Raw genomic sequence first — 8,931 nt, forward strand, 5'->3', positions numbered from 1 at the left:
GAGGAAAAGACAGCATTCATCACCCCATGTGGTACGTATTGCTTTTTACGGATGCCTTTCGGGTTGAAGAGTGCTGGCTCGACCTTTGCAAGAGGAGTCCAAATTGGTTTTGAGCCCCAGCTACATAGAAATATGGAAGCTTATATGGATGACATAGTGGTCAAAACCAAGGACAAAGCAACCCTTGTGCAAGATCTGGAGGAAACATTCGGGAACCTACGCAAGATCAACCTCAAATTGAACCCTGAGAAGTGTGTCTTTGGCGTCCCGTCCGGCAAGCTTCTCGTGTTCTTTGTGTCCCAGCGCGGGGTTGAAGCAAACCCAGATAAGATCAAGGCCATCAAGCAGATTGAGGCACCCAAGCGGATCAAGGATGTGCATCGGCTCACTGGCTGCGTTGCTGCCATGAGCCGGTTCATCTCCAAGTCCGCGGAGCATGCCCTTCCTTTCTTCAAGATCTTGAAGAAGGCACGGCCAGTAGAGTGGACCTCAGAAGTTGAGGCAGCGCTGCAGGATTTGAAGAAATACCTCTCTTCTACCTCAGTGCTGGTGGTGCCCAAACCGCACGAATCGTTGCTGCTCTATCTAGCAGCAACAAACTAGGTGGTTAGCGCTGCACTAGTGGCGCAGAGAGAGGCCGACGAAAAGGCAGCGACAGCGGCAGAGCCAACAGATGGCAGACCGAAACCTCTCCAGTAGGGCTCGATCCCGGCGAGATCGAGTCCCCGGCAGGGGCTGGCGGCAGCACAACGGGACCCACGCAACCGGGTGGAGAGGCACAGAAGAAGAAGATGGTGCAGCACCCAGTGTACTTCGTTAGCTCCCTCTTGCAGGGGGCTAGGTTGAGGTACTCAGGTGTATAAAAGCTGCTCTTCAGCCTCCTTATGGCCTCGAGGAAGCTGCGACACTACTTCCAAGCGCATGAGATCACGGTGGTCACCCGCCTCCCATTGCAACGGATACTACACAACCCAGATGCAACGGGGAGGATCGTGGAATGGGCCCTGGAGTTGTCAAGTTTCGGTTTGAAGTTTGAAAGCACCTCGACGATTCAGAGCAGGGTCTTGGTGGAGTTTGTTGCGGAATGGACCCCGACGCCCGACGAAGAGGTACAGGAGACCACTCTCTCCGGCAAGGAAACGAGCTGCAATTGGATCACATACTTCGATGGTGCTTTCTCGCTGCAAGGCGCTGGTGCTGGTGTGCTGCTTGTCGCACCACCGGAGAGCACCTCAAGTATGTCGTCCAGATGCATTTTCCCCAGGAGATATCGACCAACAACACCGCCGAGTATGAGGGTTTGCTTGCCGTTCTCAGGATCGCGGCAGACCTCGGAGTTAAGAAGATCATCGTCAGGGGCGACTCATAGCTCGTCGTCAGGCAGGTCAACAAAGATTATCAAAGCCCGTTGATGGAAGCTTACGTAGATGAGGTGAGGAAACTGGAGGAATGCTTTGACGGTATACAAGCGGAACATGTCCCTCGGGCGGAGAACGAAATCGCCGACTACCTGTCAAAGCGAGCTTCCCTCAAGCTACCTGTGGAATCAGGTACCTTCGTGCTTCAGTTAACCCAACCATCCGTTGAGCCGTCGACTGGGCAGAGCTAGCGGAGGAAGCTGGGACCTAGCAAGTACTTCCCCACCGAGCTCCCCAGAGCCGTCGGCGAAGATATTGCCGTGGATGCCAATCATGTCGCGGGACAACCAACTCCGGCAGGACCTCAGGTCATGGCCGTGGAGGCGACCGCTCCCGCGACAGAAGAGATGCCTTTGGTCCTTGCCGTCGAGCCTCGGGCTCCGGCATGGGCGCAGCACACCATCTGTTTCCTTCAAAAAGGAGAGCTTCCTGAGGAGCAGGGAGAGACAGAAAGAGTAGCCCGCCGGTCTGCTCTGTACCAATTCGTTGATAACGTCTTGTACAGAAGAAGACCGAATGGGGTGAAATTGATGTGCATCTCCCAGGAGGAAGGACTAAAGCTGTTGGCAGAGATACATGGAGGCATATGTGGCTCCCACATAGGGTCGAGGGCCCATGCCGGCAAGGTCTTCCGGCAAGGTTTCTTCTGGCCCACCTCCCTCCAGGATGCAACGGCACTAGGGACCAAGTGTGAAGCGTGCCAGTTCCATTCAAAGAAGCTGCATCAACCAGCTCAAGCCCTTCAACTAGCCCTCTCTCCTGGCCCTTGTCGGTCTGGGGGCTCGACATACTGGGCCCTTTCCCCCGTGCTATCGGAGGCTTTGAGTAATTATACGTTGCAATCGACAAGTTCACAAAGTGGCCAGAGGTGGAAGTAGTGAGGAAGGTGACGGTGCAGTTAGCCATCAAGTTCTTCAAGGGGCTAGTGTGCCGCTTCAGGGTGCCCAACAGGATCATCACCGATAACGACACACAGTTCACAAGACATGCCTTCATGCAATACACTGAAGATCTCAGCAGTAGGGTTTGTTTTGCTTCCATGGCATACCCACGGAGCAACGGCCAAGCGGAGAGGGCAAAATGCTGAAGTCTTGCGAGCCTTAAGGACGAAAACTTTTGACAAACTATGCAAGAGTGGAAGGCGCTGGATTGATGAGTTGTCGGCGGTTCTTTGGTCGATCAGAACGACACCAAATCGAGCCACCGGCCAGACACCCTCCGCCCTGGTTCACGGGGTAGAAGCAGTTCTCCCCAAAAAACTCATATACGGGTCACTTCGAGTGCTCGCTTATGATGAGCTTGAGCAAGAGCGATTGCGGAAAGATGACGCGACGCTCCTTGAGGAAGATCGTCTCCGGGCGGCTATGAGAGCAGCACGCTACCAGCAAGCCTTGCGCCGCTACCATAGCAGCAAGGTTCATGCCCGGAGCTTTGAGGAAGGCGACCTTGTTCTTCGGCACGTTCAGTCGACCAAGAATTTCAACAAGTTGACGCCAAAGTGGGAAGGCCCTTATCGGGTAACACGAGTCACCAGGTCCGGCGCAGTTCGGCTGGAGACCGAAGATGCCATTCCAGTGAACAACTCTTGGAACATCGAGCACCTTCGCAAGTTTTACCCATAAGGCATGGCTGCCGGGCCTCCCGGCAAGCCACCCTTTTGTACAAGCCTTGCCGGCAAGGCATGTAACCCTTTGTACAAAGCCAGGCGCAGACCCTGGGCATAAATAAACGAAGCGTTGGTGCCTTAAGTTATAGCATGCATGCTAGGTTGAGTCTCTTCCTTGGTTAGGGTTGATAGTGCTTGGTTACGGCTAACCCCTAACCTGGAGGTCGAGTACGTGTCTCTCTGTTCCTTTCTGTCTTTCTTTGGTTCGCAGGACACAAATGTATTCTTGCCGAGCTGTTTTGAAAGAAAAGGAACGAACCGACGCCCGGACCCCGGCAAGCCAGAGTTGCCAGGGGCTGCAAGAATAAGGATCCTTTCGCGGCAAGCCACAATCGCCGGGGGCTACAAATCCAGATAAGTCCTTTATCCTCTATCATGCATTTCGTTATGATCTAGGATGCGTGAAACCCCGTTCTATCCCTAAGCTATCGTGCTCCCTCTCTTCAGCACCCAAGGATTATCTCCTGGGTCTGGACCTAGTCATAGCCGCGGTAGTAAAGAAGGGGAACAAGGGGCATAAACCCACCTCATCCCTGCCTCCACCAAGAGCGTGAGAAAGGTTGAGCAAGGTGGGGAGACGGCAAGGCCTGTTGCCGGGCGAAAAAAACGTTTGTCTTAAAGATTACAAGGGTTCACCCCTTGCCGTGGGTTCCTCCCGTGAACGAAAATCCTGACAAACATCCCTTTTTCATTAAAAAACATCCCGTATAGGTACCGTTCATACGAAATGAAAAACATGAACAAGGGGATTACAAGTTCTAAAGATAACAAAGGCCCAAAGGCTTACAAGACTAAAAAAATATAAGGTGCCCGTAATCCCTTTTTTGTCCCTCTCCTCAGGAAATGGAACAAGAAAGCAGAAGGGCAAAAGGGGTGCCTAGGCGAGCTACGAGTGGTAGAAGACACCAAGACAACATCTCGGTGGCCATCCAAGGGCTGGATGGTGATGGCGACGCCAGAGGTAGAGCTCGAAGACGAGGCGGCAGGACGCCGATGCGTGACGAAGGCGTCGATGCCCGCGTACTCTGACTTGATGGCCTTGCCGCTCGTCCTCTTCCTCTTCCGCGACATCCCTACGCCATCTGCCCAAGGAGACGACCCCTAGAAGTTCAAGGAGCCGGCGACACGGATGATGGGGTCGCCGGCGCCGCTCAGAGCCGCGCCCGACACCTAGTCGGACCCGTCATCCTGCCGCCCGCTGCCCTCGTCGTCGCTGCCGTTGTCTTCCTCGCCACTTTCTCTTGAGGAGGAGTCTTCATCGTCGGAAGAGCTCTCTATGCAGCACCTCACGCGGGTCCCGAAGTGCCCGAAGATCTTGACGGAGAGGAGGCCGCCCTCCATTAGTTTGAAATGGAGAGCGAGCCCACCCGTCAAGCTGTGGAGGCGAGCGAAGGTCTTCCGCCCTCGGTGAAGATACATGACGTGAGGGGCGGGGAACTCGGCATCGACCCACGTGCCACTGTTCCCACAACCCCTCATGTGCAGCCGCAGCGCCTGTGGCGGATCCAGCTCCATCTCCCGTGCAAACGGGGTCGGGAGGCGAAGGCGACGACGCGGCGGATGGCGCAGCCTGACAAAGAATTCGCAGGGGTTGTCCGTGGCGTGGCCCTCCATCGGAGGGAGGGCTGTAGGAGGGGGCGAGGCGGATCTGCCGCCCCGTCCTCCTCTCCCTCGAGCACCACGGCGACCTCGACCTCGCCCCCTCCCCCTTCCTCTAGCGGCTGGCTCCGCCGCTACGACCTCTTCGGGAGGAGTGATGCGCTGTCTGGCCGAGACCCTCGCCGCCACTTATGATGCGTCGCCATGCCCCCTCGCCATGGCCGAAGAAGAAGGGAAATGCTACGTCTTGAGCTTGCGTTGGTTTTCCTCGAAGAGGAGAGGGTGATGCAGCAAGTGTAGCGTAAGTATTTCCCTTAGTTTTGAGAACCAAGGTATCAATCCAGTAGGAGGCTCCTAAAAAGTCCCACGCACCTACACAAACGAAGTGAGCACTCGCAACCAACACAATAAAGGGGTTGTCAATCCCATCGGAGGGGCAAGGATGTTGATGTAGAAGCCCTCCATGGTCAATTCCCCCTCCGGCAGAGTGCCGGCGAAGGCTCCAAGATGGGATCTCGCGTATACGGAAGGTTACAATGGTGGAAATTGTGTTTCGTGGTGCCCTTGGATGTTTTCGGGGTACGTAGGTATATATAGGAGGAAGAAGTATGTCGGTGGCCTCCGAGGGGCGCACGAGAGAGGGGGGGCGCGCCCTACAGGGGGGCAGGGCGCGGCCTCCTATCTCGTGGAGCCCTCGGCTACTTCTTGACTTGCACTCCAAGCTCTTCTGATCACGTTCGTTCCAAAAATCACGCTCCCGAAGGTTTCATTCCGTTTGGACTCCGTTTGATATTCCTTTTCTTCGAAATACTGAAATAGGCAAAAAAAACAGCAATATGGGCTGTGCCTCCGGTTAGTAGGTTAGTCCCAAAAATGATATAAATGTGTAAAATAAAGCCCATAAACATCCAAAAGGGGTAATATAATAGCATGGAACAATCAAAAATTATAGATACGTTGGAGACGTATCTAGCGTCCCCAAGCTTAATTCCTGCTCGTCCTCAAGTAGGTAAATGATAAAAAGAGAAATTTTGATGTGGAATGCTACCTAGCATAATTCATAATGTAATTTTCTTTATTGTGGCATGAATGTTCGGATCCAAATGAATGCAAAATAAAAGTTCATATTGACATAAGAGAAATAGTAACACTTCAAGCATACTAATCAAAGTAATCATGTCTTTAATAAAAGTTCATATTGACAAAGTATTTAATCATGCACAACCCTGATGACAAGCCAAGCAATTGTTTCATACTTTAATAATCTCAAACTTTTTCAACTTTGACGCAATACATGAGCGTGAGCCATGGACATAGCACTATATGTGGAATAGAATGGTGGTTGTGGAGAAGACAAAAAAAGGAGAAGATAGTCTCACATCAACTAGGCGTATCAACGGGCTATGGAGATGCCCATTAATAGATATCAATGTGAGTGAGTAGGGATTGGCATGCAACGGATGCACTAGAGCTATAAATATATGAAAGCTCAACAAAAGAAACTAAGTGGGTGTGGATCCAACTCGCTTTCTCACGAAGACCTAGGGCACTTTGAGGAAGCCCATCATTGGAATATACAAGCCAAGTTCTATAATGAAAAATTCCCACTAGTATATGAAAGTGACAACATATGAGACTCTCTATCATGAAGATCATGGTGCTACTTTGAAGCACAAGTGTGGAAAAGGAGATAGTAGCATTGTCCCTTCTCTCCTTTTCTCTCATTTTTTTCTTTTCTTTTTTTTTTGTCTCTTTTTTTTTCTCTGGCCTTCCCTTTTTCTTTGGCCTATCTTTTTTTATTTTTTTTATTTTGTAAAGTCCGAAGTCTCATCCCCACTTGTGGGGGAATCATAGTCTTCATCATCCTTTCCTCACTAGGACAATGCTTTAATAATGAAGATCATCACACTTTTATGGATTTACAACTCAAAGCTAGAACAAGATATGACTCTATATGAATGCCTCCGGCGGTGTACCAGGATATGCAATGAATCAAGAGTGACATGTATGAAAATTATGAAGGTGGCCTTGCCACAAATACAATGTCAACTACGTGATCATGCAAAAAGCAATATGAAAAAAGTAATGCATGTCATATGAACGGAACGGTGGAAAGTTGCATGGCAATATATCTCGGAATGGCTCTGGAAATGCCATAATAGGTAGGTATGGTGGCTGTTTTGAGGAAGTAGTATGGTGGGTGTATGGTACCGGCAAAAGTTGCACGGTACAAGAGAGGCTAGCAATGGTGGAAGGGTGAAAGGGTGCGTATAATCCATGGACTCAACATTAATCAAAAGAACTCATGCACTTATTGCAAAAATTTAGAAGTCATCAAAAACCAAAGCACTATGCGCATGCTCCTAGGGGGATAGATTGTTAGGAAAAGACCATCGCTCGTCCCTGACCGCCACTCATAAGGAAGACAATCAATAAATAAAATTGTGCTCCAACTTCATCACAAAGCGGTTCACCATACGTGCATGCTACAAGAATCACAAACTTCAACACAAGCATTCTTTAAATTCGTAATCACCCAACTAGCATAACTTTAATATTACTACCTCCATATCTCAAAACAATTATCAAGCATCAACTCATAGCATCCAATTCACTTTATCTGATAGTTTTTATTATACCCAACTTGGATGCTCATCATTCTAGGACCAACTTTATGACCATAGCAAATACCATGCTGTTATAAAAGACTCTCAAAATAATATAAGTGAAGCATGAGAGACTAGCAATTTCTTCAAAATTAAGACACCACCGTGCTCTAAAAGATATAAGTGAAGCACTAGAGCAAAAACTATCAAGCTCAAAAGATATAAGTGAAGCACATAGAGTAATGTAGCAAATTCTAATCAAATAGGCTTCTCCCAAAAGGTGTGTACAGCAAGGATGATTGTGGTAAACTAAAAATCAAAGACTAATATAATACACGACGCTCCAAGCAAAACACATATCATGTGGCGAATAAAAATATAGCTCCAAGTAAAGTTACTAATGAACGAAGACGAAAGAGGGGATGCCTTCCCGAGGCATCCCCAAGCTTAGGATTTTGGCTATTCTTGAATATATTGGGGTTCCTTGGGCATCCCCAAGTTTAGGCTCTTGCCACTCCTTATTCCATAGTCCATAAAAGCTTTACCCGAAACTTGAAAACTTCACAACACAAAACTCAACATGAAATCTTATAAGCTCCGTTAGTGAAAGAAAACAAAACCACCACATAAGATAATGCAATGAACTCATTCCTTATTTATTTTGGTGTTAAGCCTACTGTATTCCAACTTCCTTATGGTTTATAAACTAATTTACTAGCCATAGATGCATTGAAATAAGCAAACAACACACGAAAAACAGAATCTGTCAAAAATAGAACAGTCTGTAGCAATCTGTAACTAACGCAAACTTCTGGAACTCTAAAAATCCTACCAAAATAGGAAATCCTGGAAAATTTGTTTATTGACCATCAGCAAAAAGAATCAACGCAAAAGAGAGTTCCTGTGATTTAACAAAATTATATTTATGCGTGCAAAGTTTCTGTTTTTCAGCAGAATCAAATCAACTATCATCGTAGGTTATCCTATAGGTTCTACTTGGCACAAACACCAATTAAAAGATAAAAACACATCTAAACAGAAGGTAGATGAAAGATTTATTACTGAACAGGAGCAAAAACAGAAAACATAAAGAAAATTGGGTTGCCTCCCAACTAGCGCTATCGTTTAATGCCCCTAGCTAGGCATAAAAGTGAAGATAGATCTAACGAGTGCCATCTTTGGCACTAAATTCATAAGTAGCACGCATGATAGATTCATAAGGTAATTTGACTTTCTTTCTTGGAAAGTGCTCCATGCCTTTCCTTGAGGGAAATTGGAATCTAATATTCCCTTCCTTCATATCAATAATCGCACCAATCATTCTAAGGAAAGGTCTACCAGGAATAATAGGGCAAGAAAGATTGCAATCTATATCAAGAACGATAAAATATACGGGCACCAAATTTCTATTTGCAATAATAAGAACATCATTGATCCTTCCCATTGGCTTTTTAATGGTGGAATCCGAAAGGTGCAGAGGAAATCAGAAAAAGGTGGGCAGAGCCCGCAATAGAAGAACACCGGAAAGAAATAGTACCCTTTTGGGCACCGCTTCGAAGTGGAAGCTTCGGCGGAAAGCACCGGCGTGCGCGGATGCGCCCGCGTCTGCGTCGACCAGAAGAGGTAAAATTCCTCCTGCAGC

The sequence above is a fragment of the Triticum dicoccoides genome, chromosome 3B (genome assembly GCF_002162155.2).
Source record: "Triticum dicoccoides isolate Atlit2015 ecotype Zavitan chromosome 3B, WEW_v2.0, whole genome shotgun sequence".
Classification (NCBI taxonomy): Eukaryota; Viridiplantae; Streptophyta; class Magnoliopsida; order Poales; family Poaceae; genus Triticum; species Triticum dicoccoides.